This window comes from Dasypus novemcinctus, chromosome 14, assembly GCF_030445035.2.
Source record: "Dasypus novemcinctus isolate mDasNov1 chromosome 14, mDasNov1.1.hap2, whole genome shotgun sequence".
In the NCBI taxonomy this organism is placed as follows: domain Eukaryota; kingdom Metazoa; phylum Chordata; class Mammalia; order Cingulata; family Dasypodidae; genus Dasypus; species Dasypus novemcinctus.
The window spans coordinates 6,170,987-6,186,670 of record NC_080686.1 but is presented as its reverse complement, the minus strand read 5'-3'; the positions used below and the strand labels follow the sequence as shown (position 1 = coordinate 6,186,670).

The window sequence follows — 15,684 nt, the reverse complement described above, 5'->3', positions numbered from 1 at the left end:
ATAAGGGTCTAAAAGTCAGTTTATATAAAGAAATGCTACAATTCAAAAAAGACAAACAACTCACTTAAAAATGGGTAGAAGACATGAACAGAAAAAAATTTTAAAACGTAATTACAAATGACGAAAAAGCACATGAAAAAATGAAAGCAATTAGGGAAATGCAAATAAAAACTACAGTGATACGATTTCACACCTACTAGACTGGTTGCTAATAAAAAAATCAGAAAACTACCAGAGTTGGAGAGGAGGTAGAGAAATAGGAACATCAATTCACTCCTGGCAGTAACGTAAAATGGTGCGACTGCTGTGGAGAATAGTTTGGTGGCTCCGCAGGATGCTAAGTATGTAATTGTCATATGGTTCAGCAACCCCACTACCAGGTACATACCCAGAATAACTGAAAACAGGGACACAAACAGATACATGCACACCAATGTTCATAGCAGCACTATTCACAATTTCCAAAAGATGGAAGCAACCCAAGTGTCCATGACAGATGAATGGATAAACAAAACATGGTATATACATACAATAGTACAGTATTCAAAGGAATGAGGTACTAACGCATGTGACAATGTAAATGAACCTCAAGGACCTTATACTGAGTGAAATAAGCCATACACAAAAGGAAAAATATTGTATGATTTCATTGATATGAACTAAATATAATAAGCAAACTCATAGAGGTAGAATCTAGAAGATAGGTTACCACGGGATAGAATGGGGAACCAATGTTGTGCAGTGTTTATAATTAAGTTGATTGTAATTGTTTGGAAATGGACAGAAGTGAGGGTAGCATAACAGTGAGTATAATTAAGGGTGCTGATGTATGTCTCTGAATGTGGTTGAAGAGAGAAGTTTGGGTTTTATATGTTGCCAGAAGAAAAGCCAGAGGACAAAACATGGGATTGTTTAATACAGTGAATTTGTGGTGGCCAAGGATTGTAGCTAATAATAAAACATAAGAATGTTCTTTCACAGGAAGCAGACATGGCTCAACTGATAGAGTGTCCATCTACTATATGGAGGGTCCAGGGTTCGATCGCCAGGACCTCCTGACCCATGTGGTAAGCTAGCCCACGTGTGGTGCATCCGCACAGAAGGAGTGCCGTGCCACACAGGGGCACCTCCTCATAGGGGTGCTCCATTCACAAGGAGTGCGCCCCTTAAGGAGAGCCGCTGTGCATGAAAAAAGCACAGTCCACTCAGGAGTGGCGCTGCACAAAGAGCTGACACAGCAAGATGACACAACAAAAATAAGAGACGCAGTTTCCCAGTGCGGCCGGATAATGCAAAAAGACCCAGAAGAAGACACAGCAAATGGACACAGAGAGCAAATAATGGGAAGGAAGGGGAGAGAAATAAATAAATCTTAAAAAAAAAAAAAAAGAATTCTTTCAGGATCTATAACAAAGATATGTCACTTGTGCAGGGTGTTAATAATATAGTGGTACATGGGAGGAAATGCTCCTAAAAAAAAATAAGATCTAGAGCTAAGCATTACAGTTCAACATCCCTGCATCAATTGTAACAGATACCACGCCAAAGTTAAGTGTCAAAAATGGGTGGGGGGGGGGATTGTTTCAGGGACTTTGAATATTTTTCCAAAAAGGAAATATATTTTCTCCTATAGAAACAACCAAATTCCCTTGTTCGTTATACCGTTTTACTCAAGACTTCTCTGAAAATACATGTGAAGAACTTTACACAAGCAAGGCAAGTATACAATTATGTTCTACCTGTCAACATAACCCTGGTAAGAAGGGAAACATGGGATATGGTCAGTTATCTCAACAGACAGGATCTTTTAAACACCTGGGGTTTGAACCGCGGACCTCCCATGTAGTAGACGGACGCCCTAACCACTGGGCCAAGTCCGTTTTCCCTTATGACTAAGAAATGTCAACGTCAGTCTGGAGGTCATTCCAGAGGTTACGCTTATGCAGATCCCAACCAAACTTCACAAACTGCCACAGTAAAAAAACCCTCAAACAAAAATGCTTCTGAGGGCTATAGGGACATCTGGACACCTTAGGCAAGCCACATGGCCTTATGAAATAACAACTCCTCAGTGGGCCCTATCTGGGAATATAAGCAAACCTATTTCCCCGATATATCAGTTATGCTCATTTATAAATTCCCTAGCCATGATTCTTCTCCTTTTAGCTGTTAATTCACAATTCACCTGTTAAGTATATTTCTCTGAGACTTAGTCTTTGGATTATTCATAGGCTGGTTGAGCCCTGAAAGTCAGCAGATAAGTGGTCAACCCTTACTCTGTCGTTTTTTGAGCCTGCCCTGGACAACTAACAAAATGATGATGGAAAAGCCCCACCCCACAAAAAAAGGAGTATCTTCAACTGCAAGAAAAACAATTCCATTTCTCTGCCCCGTAATATCTACAAATATCTACGAAGCAGCCAGAGCATACATTGTCCCAAACCCCTCAAATTTGAGGAATGAACTAAAATGGAGGCGAGTGTAACCACTGACCAAAGCAGACTTGTTGTAGCTATCATGTGTTAACTAACTTGTAACTTTGATATTAATAAACTTTAAAAATAAACACACACTAGAGGATGTGGAATAATGGAAATTCTCATACATTGCTTGAGGAAATGAAAAATGAGATGAAAATGAAAAATCTCTTGGGTAGTTTGGCAATTTATATAGTCCGTAAAAGATAAAAACTGTCAATAACAGAGAACTAATTAATTACTCCTCCTAGTCACCCTTTATAACAAGCAGAATGGGGCTAACAGTAATCAGTACACAATAACTAAGGAGAAAAGTTCAAACATATTTGAACTAGTGCTCAAAGAGAAATGTGAAGTCTTATTCTTGCATATCTTAAGAAATAAAACAGGGGAGCCAGTGTAGCTCAGTGGTTGAGTGCCAGCTTCCCACCTATGAAGCCCTGGGTTCAATCTCTGGCCCCAGTACCTCCAAAAGTAAAAATTAAAAATTAAAAAAAATGTAATTAAAAAAAAGAAAATGAAAGTTATGTGTTCTTATAAATCATTATAAAATTCTAATGATAAATTAAAAATTGTAATAATGCTAACAGAAAAGGCCAATGTATTATAATGTTAAGATGTAAATATATTAATAAACACTGAAGACTTCCCGGGAGAAAACTGGCCACCAAAAACATCACTTTAGGGGAGACAAGTGGTTACAAAGTTTAACCATAAAATGAAAATAGCCTGATAACCATTATCTTGTCCTCACTGTCCTTTCCTTCTCTGTCTCCTCTGATTTTTCTCCAAAATTTCTAAGCATGAAAAAGAATGTGCTTAACCTGATGCTTTGTGACAGCACCCTTTCAAGAAGTAAATAGGGAGCAAAAGTGTCAAATGCACTTGCTGGAGAAAGTCAGAGGGAAAATTGGACTGTAGGGATGATTTCTGAACTCTCTACATTTACTTAAAAAAAATGAATTGTGGGAAGGGGACTTGGCTCAGTGGTTAGGGCATCCATCTACCACATGGGAGGTCCGCGGTTCAGGCCCCGGGTCTCCGTGACCCCTGTGGCAGTGCTGGTGCATGCTCAGGGAGTGCCGTGCCATGCAGGGGTGTCCAGGCAGCGCGAAAGAAAGTGCAGCCTGCCCAAGAATGGCACCACACACATGGAGAGCTGATGCAAGATGAAGTAACAAAAAGAAACACAGATTCCCGTGCTTCTGACAACAACAGAAGTGGACAAAGAACACACAGCAAACAGACACAGAACAGACAAACTGGGGCCGAGGAGGGGGGTGATAAAATACAATAAATAAATCTTTTAAAAAAATGAATTGTCTAATTAAAACAGGTGAATTTTATTTTAAGGCATGTGTTATACCCTAATGGAGTTGTTAAAAAAATTTTTGTCACAAAGCTACTATGTGATTAATCTTTTTTACTCCCAGGTATTCACTCAGGGGAAATGAAATGTTTACACTAAAGACATGTATATGAATATTCACAATATCTTTATTCATAATATCTCAAAATATGCCAAAGTAAACTTATCAAGAAAATATAATGATTACAGACTTATGCATGGAAAAACAGAGCACCGAAATACACGATGAAAGAGTGACGTCATCAAATGGCAATGGAAGATTTCCCCTGAGCAAATCTCCAAATATACTCCATGAATAAAAGGCCAAATCCCACTTGCTTAAAACTCTGGAGTACATTAGAGACTAGGAAAGTATTCCACAAATACTGAATTAAAGAAAAAGAAAAAATTAAGAAAGGAAATTTCCATCATCCGGGACAGTGTTGGACCTGCTCTCTCCCCTTCACTTGGTCCTGAGCAACCCGGGAATAGCTCAGAAAAAGGATGGCAGGGAACCCTCCCACCAAGGACAGACTACAGAGCTACTCACAGCAGTATGTTAGAGCCCCACGCATATCCAGGCACGTCCCAAGTCCGCAGAGACCCAGGGTGGAACACAACAACCTGAGGAGTGCTGAATGCAAAAGGGCCCAGAGGGGCAGGGTGGAGAGAGGGACATCAGCTGGCAAGTGGTGCACTCTCTCAATCCAGTTTTGGTGGGCTGGACGCCACCTAAAAGCAAAATGGACTTTTCTGGAGTGACCCACCTTTCAAGATGACACCATCTGGTTCTCCTGGGTGGGATACCCTAATGGAAAGAAACCTGAGACAGAAAGGGCTCAGGGGAAGAAAGACAGAGACAGAAGGGGGAGTTAACCGAAAAACTGATGTAAAGGAGATTCCCATAACTGAAAAGTGCAAGGAAAATGAGACAAAGTGAGGGAAAGAATTAAAACAAATCAGAGGAGCTCGTGGGGGGGAGGGGGGAGGCAGAAATCCTGCACAAAAATCTCAGAAAAAGAAAAGAGGAAAGGAAGTTTTCCCCTGGAGATGAAACAATTGCACCAAAAGTACAATCTTAAAAATTGAACCACATATCCTGGGCAAGAGTCAATTTTTAAAAATAATAAATATCAATAAGGTGATAAAGGTTTTGCACAGCCCTGTAAACAAACTAGACGCAGAATATACATTCTTCTCAAGTATACATGGAACATTTCCCAGGTTAGACCATATGTATCTTTATAATGTATATAAGAACAGACACCATAAGTATCTTCTGTGACCAATATGGAATGAAAATAGAAATCAGTAGAAGATCAACTGAAAAATTCACAAATTTGTGGAGATCAAATAACACACTCTTAACCAATGGATCACAATGGAATATAGAAAACACACTGAGATAAAGAGAAATGAATACACAACATATCAAATTTATAGGATGCAATGAAAACATTGCCCATAGGGAAATATATAGCCATACACACCTACATTAAGAGAATATTTTAAATCAATAACATAATTTTATACCTGGAGGAACCAGAAAATGAAGAGCAACATATTACATATCATAGACAAATTCCTATAAACACATCCAGCTTCCTTTATAATATTTACTCATAAAAATTCTGTTCTGAAAAATAAAAGTTGTAATATATTTTTAACTGGAGGCATTTTAGGTCGGCATTTATTATATTTATGTTTTCATCTTATAATTTTATTTTCATGTTTTCCTTCATCTTTCTAATCTAGCTATTCTTGAAACATTCTGGGTAATTATCAATTTAAATTAGGGCTGTGCTAGGGAGTGGGATAATATTGGCAAATCAAATGTCTTCCCTGTGAAGTTTTAGTTTAGAAGAGATTTAGAAAAAAAAAAAAAAAGAAGAGATTTAGAGTAGGACGACAAGGTTAACTTGTGTATATGATATCGAAGGACTTCATTTGTGGAGATGGGAAAAACCTCTTAGAAAGAACAGGTATGCTATATGAAATCTTAAGGATTTCACAGGGCAAAGTCATATATAATTTGCTTGGGATATGAATTAGTTTCGAGCAGGGGTTCTTAATCATGGACCCCTTTACCAGTCAGGTGAAAACCATGGACCCCTTACCAAGTCCACCCTATACTGTGTATTAATTAATATATCACACCCACACCAACACATCCCACAAGAATGTTTTTTTATTTTTAAAGAAGCTTTAGATTACATAAATGTTACATTAAAAATATACGGTATTCCCATATGCACTACTCCCTCGCCCTCCCACACCCTTCCATATCAAGAAAATCCTTCATCAGTGTGGTGCATCTGTCACAACTGATGAACACTCACTGAAGCACAGCGAATAACCATGGACTACAGTTTACGTTACAGTTACACTTTGTCCTGCACAAATTTATAGGTTATGACAAAATATGAATGGCCAATATCCATCGCTACAATGTCAGGCAAGACAACTCCAATGTACCGAAAATGACCCCGTATTAAACTTACTTTCCTCTCTCCCTTCCCTCAGAACCTCACCCGTGAATTTCAGTTCAAGCTCATGGACCCTGGTTAAGAACCGCTGGTTTAGAGAATACATGTATAAAATCGCAGAGAAAACGGAGCGCTACTCTTTCCAGAGAGAGCAGAATGCACTAAACGCAAATAGAATGGACAGAACAGGAAAGGGCAGCAGAAAGGAACACTCAGGGTCTGAGGCCATTCATTACAAGCCTTAGGGTCCTCGTTCTAAGGCCAGTGGGAATCCATCTGAATTAACACTTTTGTTGCCATACAGCTCAGGCTGTAACCAGGAAAGTAAAATTAATTTCACTTTTCAGCTCAGGCTGAAAGCCAGGAAAGTAAAATTAATTTCACTTTTTAGAGTGAAAAGGATATTTAAAATAAGTGGGGCGTTTTAATACTCGTAAGGTTTTCACCATCTTTTTCCACTACGTTGGAGTCGCAGGATAGAGCAACTGGTGAAGATTAAACCGAAACGCAGACAAAGGGCGCCATCTTCCCTCCCTCCAGCCAGCGCGGCGCAGCCGACGGCCCTGTCGCCAACGCACCCAATGGGAAGGTTCCAAGACTTCGCGGGTTTGTTTCGGTATTACCGGATGTGCTTTTTCTGGGTCTGTACTAGCCCAGGATTGTTGTCTACAGAAACCTGACTGACCCAAAAAGGCAAACACCCGACAGGATGTCAGGTTTCGCGCCGGCAACCCCCTCAGTACACGCGTACTTAGGTTAAACAAGTCTTGCTAAAATACTACACGAGAAAGTGAAGAATCATCCACATGGCGACAGTGAAGAAAATGAAGCTCTGTGCTCGCTATTTCAGGAAAAACCTCTCGCAGCGGCCGCGGCGAAGCTCCCGCCCCAGGGCAAGCTGCAGCAGGAAGTTTCACTCACTGCGGACGTCGCCGGGTCGTCCCGGAGCCAACGGCGCCTCCCGCCGGGAGCAGGGCGGTCTCCCCTCCGCGCGCGGAACCCTCCGTCCACGGCCACCGTGGACCCGCGCCCTCTCCCCACCCGCCCACCTGGACCCTCCCCGGTAAACCTCCGCACCGTGGGGCGCGTGTCCGCGGCCTCCCACGTGACTCGCGCGGCCCCCGCCCGCTCCGCGTCCGCCCTCCTCCGGCCTGCGGGGCCTCGGCCCGGTCGGTCAGTTGTCAGCTGCGTGTTGGTAAATTTCCTGGGGCTGGAGGAGAGTGACTGTCCAGCGCCGCACTGACAGCTGGAAGCCGCGCGGGCCGAAGCCGGGGTTCCCAGCGCAGGGCGCAGAGCTGCGGGGGCCGAGGAAGCCCAGCAGGGGGCGCTGCGTGAGCCCCGCGGTGGGCGAGGCTCCTCCTCCTCCTCCTCCGCCTTCCTCAGGACTCCCTGCCAGTGCTCCCGGGGCGGGGTCTGGGGTGGGGTGGGCGGGTTCTAGGGTAGAAATGAAGAAGCTCTCTATTTTTCCATTGTTGTGAATTTCTCCCTTAGGCTCCTACTTTGATAAGTGAGCATTGCCTGGTCCGGGGAAGTGAAATATCACAAATTAATTGAAATTGCAAAGCTTGTTTTACACCGAGAAAATGAACCCTGTTGCAGAAAGTTTTCCTGCCCAGTTCAGATCCGTCCGTCAGCATCCTGGAGCACATAATGTCCACACCCTGCAAGTGTCTTAGGAGTTGGTCTGCCTGAACGCTGGTCTTACCTGTCAGTGCTCTCGGCCCGTCAGCTCCTAAACGTCAGCAGGAGGAAGATGGAGCCTGGTTCAGTGGGCTGCTCTGAGGTTCCTGTGGGAACCAGGCAAACAGCTGAGAATAGTATTTATGATTCCTGCTACCTCTTTCATGCTCTATTATGAGTTAAAAGAAAATTTAGAAATCTCTGAGCAAGTTTTTAATTAATTTGCCAAATATTCTTAATTCAGAAGTGCCATTTGTAGGGTTCATCTTCCTCTTTGTGGTAATAACAAAGCAATGGAATCACTTTACCGTGTTACTGCTTCAGGTGCATGAAATTAGACTGAGGATTTCCAGTGGGAAGCAGCTGGGAGTGTGAGAATGAATCAAATAATTTGAAGATTAATTATAAAAACCTGCACGGAGAGCAGAGTTACAGTACGAGCATAACCCAGGGTTGAAGAAAAAACAATATTCTGCCAGGACTTGGCCCTTCTCACTCAACTTCAGTGTTTCAACAATCAACTCTAAAATGCCAAGATAATCTGTAAAGCATTCCTTTGACTTTGATATCAAGCAAATGCTAAGTCTTTCTTCCTAATGCACTCTAAAGACCAATTTCTGAGACCCCAGGGTTTCAAAGAGAGGAAGAGTTTGTGTGCACTCTTTGAAAAGCAGCACTGTGGCCTAAAGGCCCAAAACTGCCTCCTGGATCTGCATAAATTCTGAAATTTTACAACTTCAGGATGCTATTGAGTAAATGAGGGTGGAACTGGAATAGGTTTCTTTATTAATAAACATTAAAGGGGCTGACCAGGGTGGAAGATGAGCACCAATCCAGGATGAGTCACAAAGATCTGGAATCAGAGAGCTCAGGGCAGGGCAGTTACAAGGTTTTTCTTAGGAATATTTAACAGAGGAGTGTGGAGTGGTTACCATCACAATGGTAAGCATACACAAGGGTGAGCAGTTTGGGTTTAACCAGAAAAAAAGAATAAGGTCAGTCTAGAATTAACACCACAATAGTAAGGATACACAAAGGTGAGGCTAAATCTAGAGTAAACATAAACAGGAATAAGACCTGTTTAGAATGACCATCACAAAAGCAGGTCTAGGCTAAATCTAGCCAGTTTTCAGCAATTTCAGATATTACCTTGACTATTTTATAATATAAAGCCATCTATACTATGATTTTGTAACTATAATTCTTGTTAATTCTTAATCCTCAGTTACAACCTCTCCCTCTTTGCTTTCTCCAGGAATAACCAGGACGTTGGGTCTTTCTGGCTTCTTCATGCTGAAAAAGAGACATCAACATTATGGTGTGGAAGAATGAAGCTGGTGGTCATTTTGATCTCTGGGTTCCACAGTTTATCTAGCATAGGAATAATTCAGAGACTTTCTGAAAAATAAACTTAAGATGTAAATTGAGAATTATAGGTTTAAATAACCATGTTACATGGGGGAAATAATTTTAGATAGAACCCAGAGTATTCCTCAGGCTTTGCCTACTGGGGCTGAAACCTACATAAGAGTAACCTCCAGAATGACCTGACTCTGTTTAAAATCTCTAAGTCATTAAAACTTTATTCTGTTCTATTTCTTTTCCCCTTTTTGGTCTTAAGCCCATGTTGTCAGGGAGGCCTATCCCTAGGAGTTGTCAAATCCTGCATTGCCAGGAAAAATCTCTGGAAGTCAAGTCCCACATTGCCAGAGAGAATTGTCCCTGGAAGTTCTGTTCCATGTGGGGGTGGGGGGAAAGTAATGCCTTAGAAAGGCAGGCCACATTTGAGTAACAAAGAGGCTCTCTAACGGTAACCCATAGGCATTAATTATAGTTATGTTAACTTCATCATTGCAGAAATAAGTTTCAGGAGTGCTCAACTTAGTCACATGTTTCTTTTTCACAGGTTTTATTTGTAGCATTCTTACAATTCCAATAAATTGGTGTTAACAGATTTTGTTTAGTTTCTTCACTATGCCCAGAAGTTAATTTCAAGAGCATGTTGGGTGAGTTAGGTCAGTAATTTATTCAGGCAGGGTGGGATGAGAAATAGGAGAAAATAACAGATCATGGGCCCCAGGTAGAGAAGAAGGGGTTGAAAAGTGATAAAGCAGACTGATTTACAGGCTACAATTTCCCATTGTTACTGGATTTCATTTAGGTTCTTGGCTATACTGCAGAAATGAATTTCAAGAGCATGCTAGGTTAGTTAGGCCAGTAATTTATTCACGTAGGGAGGGACAAGAAATGGGAGAAAATAACAGAGCAGAGATCCCAGGTAGAGAGGAGGGGGCTGAAAAGTGATACAGAGGGCTAATTTATGGGCTAGAGTTTCCTATTATAGGTTATAAATGCCCAGGTGATTTAAGTGGGACAGAAGGCAGCTGGAGTCCAAGTCCAGATGCAGGAGAGCACGAGAGAGCAAGAGACCTCATTCAGGAATTGCACCTGGCTTTTAAGCTGTTAATTATCCCACCTCTTTGCTAATGGCAGGGGAGAGTTCCAGCTGTTTACTGTTTTGATTTCTTATTTCCCTCATCAATCTCCCAGGAGGGCCCAATGATAAAGTCCTTAAGGAATATCTGGGGCTTCTCCTGGCTACTGGAGGAAGTCCTCTGAGTGGCAGAATCTTGGGAAGGGTCTTCCAGGAGCCATCTTGGTGATATTGATGTCCCTATGGACTTCTTGCCAGGTTCCTGATCCATCCATTGACTCCCTATCTTACTAGCCTGCTCCACCATTATAGATTGTAAAGCCCCAGGATTATTTGCATGGCCACATGGCAGAGGAAAAATGACGAGAACAGTGTGCAAAAGGCAGGATGGGTCCACAGGCAAGAGAATATATGAGAGAGCTTAGGCCCTGTGCCTGCCTTTTTTTTTTTTTTTTTTTTAAAGATTTATTTATTTATTTCTCTCCCCTTCCACCCCCCCACCCCGGTTGTCTGTTCTCTGTGTCTATTTGCTGCGTCTTCTTTGTCTGCTTCAGTTGTCATCAGCGACACTGGAATCTGTGTTTCTTCTTGTTGTGTCAGCTCTCAGTGTGTGCAGCGCCATTCCTGGGCAGGCTGCACTTTCTTTTGCGGGCAGCTCTCCTTCCAGGGTGCACTCCTTGTGCGTGGGGATCCCCTACGCGGGGACACCCCTGCATGGCAGGGCATTCCTTGCACGCATCAGCACTACGCATGGGCCAGCTGCACATGGGTCAAGGAGGCCCGGGGTTTGAACCACAGACCTCCCATGTGGTAGTCGGATGCCCTAACCACTGGGCCAAGTCCGCCGCCTGTGCCTACCTTTTTGAACTATTGATTATCCCAACCCTTTGCTTATGGCAGGGGAGGAATTCCAAATGCTTACCATTTTGATTGTTTATTTCTCCCATCAGTCTCCCAGGAGGGCCCAGTGATAAAGTCCTTGGGGACTATCTGGGGCTTCTCCTGGCTTCTAGAGGAAGTCTTCTTCTGAGCAGCAGACTCGTGGGGAGGGTCTTCCAGCAGCCACCCTGGAGTTATTGATGTCCGTGTAGACTTTCTGCCAGGTTCCAGATCCATCTATTGATGCCTTATATTACTAGCCTTCTTCATTGGAGCTCCTATTGTTTGAGAGCGCAAAGGAATTTCCCAGATGAAGAAGTTTAATATTTCTATGTTTTTCCCAGTCCCTTAGGGGACTTTGCAAATAACTTTCTATCATAAATAAAACACTGAAATGCATCAGGGTATTACAACAATCTCTAGAGAATATAATTTCATTCATATTTTAGGTTCCATGTTAGCTATGATGTTCCATAAGCAAACTAGGCAGGTTAAATTAGTGCTTTACAGAAATTAAAAGATTTTCTTGATAATTTTCTTTCTGGTCCCCATAGTACTTAAAGTTTTAAAATATTGATAATATTACCTTTTTCCTTGCATCCTATTCTCCTTTGTATTTAAATTAGCTCCATTTCCCTTTTAATTGAAGTTTGAGTCTTTCTAACTTCTTTCATTGGGGTGGTCTTTTAGAATTAGTGCTGCTTTTTTAAGCACTTTTAGAGCAAGTTAACTTTAGCTCTGAGTTTGAGATGTCATAACAGACAATTAAAGGTAGATAGCTATTAGATTATACACAAAGAGTAAAGCATCTCAGGACTTTACAAATAACAATTAGGTATCAGAGCTCAGGAATAAATATGACTACTGCAAGAGCTTAAAATCTCGGCCCTAATTTCCTTGATTATTTTTTTCTTTCTTTTTCATCATTGTCTTTTTTTAAAAGATAAATGGATCACACAAAATGCTCTGTTAAATACATAAGAGGGGGAAGCAGCTGTGGCTCAATTAGTTGTACTCCTGCCTACCATATGGGAGGCCCTGGGTTCATGTCCTGGGGCCTCCTTGTGAGGGTAGGCTCTCCTGCATCCTGCAGAGGGCAGCTGGCCCTCCAGCACCACAGAGTGCCACCAGGCCGGTCAGCACCGTGGAGAGCCGACTCAGCAAGGTGATGCAACAAAAAAGGAGACAAGCAAAAAAGAAAAAAAAAAACAGAAGAGTGCACAGTGAATGGACACAGAGAACAGACAACAAGCAAGCCACAAGGGTGGGGGATAAATAAATAAATACAGACACAGAAGAACAGACAGCAAATGGTCACAGAGAACAGACAGCAAGCAAAAAAGCCACAAAGGGGGGGATAAAAAAAAAACATAAGAGGTTCCATAGATCCCACTCCACCACCCCCACCACCACCCCCCGCTCCTCCCACATCAACATTCCCTTTCACCAGTGAGGCACATTCATTGCATTTGGTGAATACACCCTGGAGCACTGCCACACTGTATGGACTTACATTGTAATTCACACCCTCCCCCAGTCCATCCAGTGGGTTATGGCAGGATAAACAATCTTCTGCATCTGTCCCTGCAATATCATTCAGGAAAACTCTAAGTCCCCAAAATGCCCCATATCATACCTCTTCCACCCTCTCCCAGCACTTAGCAACTCCCGTGGTCACCGTTCCCTCATCAATGATACAATTTCTTCCATTGCTACAGTCACAACAGTTCTATAGTAGAATACTAGCAAGTCCACTCCAATCCATATTATATTCCTCCATCTTGTGGACCCTGGGATGATGATATCCACTCTATCTCTTTATTGAGCAGGGGCTTAGATCCCCCATGGCCGATGGATGTGATTTTCCTGCTTGCAGTTGTAGACAGTCTTGATTCCCTGGTGTGGTGGTTGACCATTCTCACCTCCCCATCAACTGACCTGGGTACATCCACCGAACCAGAGAGTAGGTGTTGCAACTCTGCTGAGGCTCTGGGTCCAGCTAGAACATTGACAATCCAGAGGTTTAAGTCTCCTGAGCATACACAAACCCCAGCACCAACAACAGGTTCAGTAAAAGTGACAGAAGAGGCATATGTAGAGAGGTCACATTTGAATCCAACCCATCACAATCAGGAGCACAAATTCCAAAGTAGGGCCCATTGGCAAGACAATGAACTCCAGAGCCATCTGTCATGACCATAGAACCTGTGTGTCTCCATAGCCCTCAGGAGCACCAGTACCTGGGGTTGTATCTATGTCGGCTGTCTCTGGGATCCTGCTGAGATGTGCATAAGTGCAACCCCCCTGATGACCTCCTGACTCATTTTTAAGTCTCCTAGCCATATAAACTCATTTGTTTTTACTATTTCCCCCTTTTATTCAAGGTCTTTTTCTAGTTGCGTCACCAACTGGTGATTGGTAGTAATCCCTCAGCGTATCCCATGCTGGGGGGAAGGTAATGCATTTACATGCTGAGTTTGGCTTAGAGAGTGGCCACATTTGAGCAACATGGAGGCTCTCAGGAGGTAACTCTTAGGCACCCTGCAGCTCTAGGCCAAGTTGGGGAATTTCAAGCACACAGGTTTATAAGCATAGTCATAAGTATCAAGGACCCATCATTGGACCATCCTTCCTCACTGGTCTTTGTCCTTGCACTTGGGGGATTGTTGCTGTTCCATTGGGGAATGTGGCAGAGCTCCCCAGGATGGGAAGTCAGCACTCCCTCAGTTGTTATGTGTAACTCTATCCACTATGACAATACACAATGAACATCTGAGCATACCCATATACCCTATATGCCTGCCCAGGTGAACTCCCACCCATGCATCCCCCCCAAATGACACCCAACACTAGTGCTCCTCCCCTGCCATTAGTTTTTCTAAATTATTATGTATTCTATTTCTAATCTTTAACCTGTCAATACTATTTAATTTTCCTACTAATTGAATTTGGCAATATATTAGGCTTATGATTATTTTAAATGAAGCAGTTTCTAGAGATCATTAACTACAAACCATAGTAGTTTTGTTTCATTTTACTTTTACATTTTATCAAGATTATATTAATCAACAGGTAAAACATAAGTTATAGACTTACCTCTACTTTTCCTTTAAAGTCCCTTTTTTTTGAAGATGGGTTGACTGCATGCTCTTTTAGAGAAAGAGTGTAACTAAGGGATTTTGATTGTTCTCATAGCATATCCCACTCTTTAAGAATAGCAAAAACTATAACCAACAATACCATTATGCACAATAGCAAGTTAGAACTTAGGTCTTTAAGAATTTTATACAATCCCTAAGTATAGAATTAAACAGATTTTCACCAACATAAGATTAGAAAATTCTTACAATTTTCTACTTTCCAAACACTTCTCATGTAACACATAATATAACAAATGGATTTTTTAAGATTTTGAAGGTATTTACTTCAGATTGAAAAGTGAACAGCTTTTGCACTGTTCATTGTAAGGTACACAGCATTCACAAATACAATGCTGATCATTTAAGGAAATGTGCACATTTATTTTTTCTTCATGTTTTCCCTCTTACAAAAATGCTATATACCAAAAAGAAACTTCAGCAGTACCAAAATATATATATTTTCATAATAAATTTATGAAAAAGTAAGATTTGTAATGGAATTGATTGTATCTTCCCATTACCACCATTACCACCATCTTAACATAATTAGATACTTATTGTAACATTGATATCCCTACCCTAAGAATATATTTACTTTCAACAATTCTTTAAAAACTTCAGAGAAGAAAATCCAACTTGAATCTCTACAAGTATTAAAAGTCTGAAATAGGCAGCTAATACTAGATTTAATATTATTTTTATAGAGAATTGCTCCCTTTTTGGCTGGATTTTCTCTAGGTTCTTGGCTAAACTTCAGAAAATGAATTAGTGCAAGCCAGTTTAGTTAGGCCAGTAATGTACTAAGGAATGGAGAGAAGAGAAATGGGAAAAAATGACAGATCATGGGGCCCAGATAGAGAGGAAAGGGGCTGAAAAGAGATAAAGAGGGCTGATTTACAGACTACAAATCCCCATTACACATTTCAAATCCCCAGGTTTACTTGGGTGCTGAACCAGGTTGGGGGAGAAAAGGTAAGAAAAATGGCAGTTTGGATTTCATGCTTGCTTTTTAAAACATTAATTATTCTACCCCTTTGTTAATGTTGGGGGAGGATTCCCAGTTATTTGCTGTTTTATTGATTACCCCATCCCTCAAATCCCCTGTAGGACCCAGTGATAAGGTCCCTTGAGAATATCCAGGTCTTCTTGATTCTGGAGGAAATCCTGCTCCAAATGGGGAACCTTGTAAGGTTCTTCACAGCTATCTTGTGGGGTATTCATGGCCATGAGGGCTTTCTGC

General features: G+C 41.8%; 1 protein-coding gene across 5 annotated transcripts in view; it reads right to left on the bottom strand.

Annotated features, from left to right (window-relative positions):
- LOC101446366 (zinc finger protein 596-like) overlaps positions 1-7,660 on the bottom strand; it is a 47,395-nt gene extending 39,735 nt beyond the window's left edge. For 2 of the 5 annotated variants that reach the window (XM_071207806.1, XM_071207805.1), the window contains exon 1: positions 7,389-7,658. The gene's annotated coding sequence lies outside the window, so the exon portion shown is untranslated. Of the gene's footprint in view, positions 1-7,232; positions 7,357-7,388 lie in introns of those variants that run through there. The other 3 variants (XM_071207804.1, XM_058275480.1, XM_058275481.2) reach the window with 2 other exon arrangements.
- Positions 7,661-15,684: the final 8,024 nt, after the last annotated feature.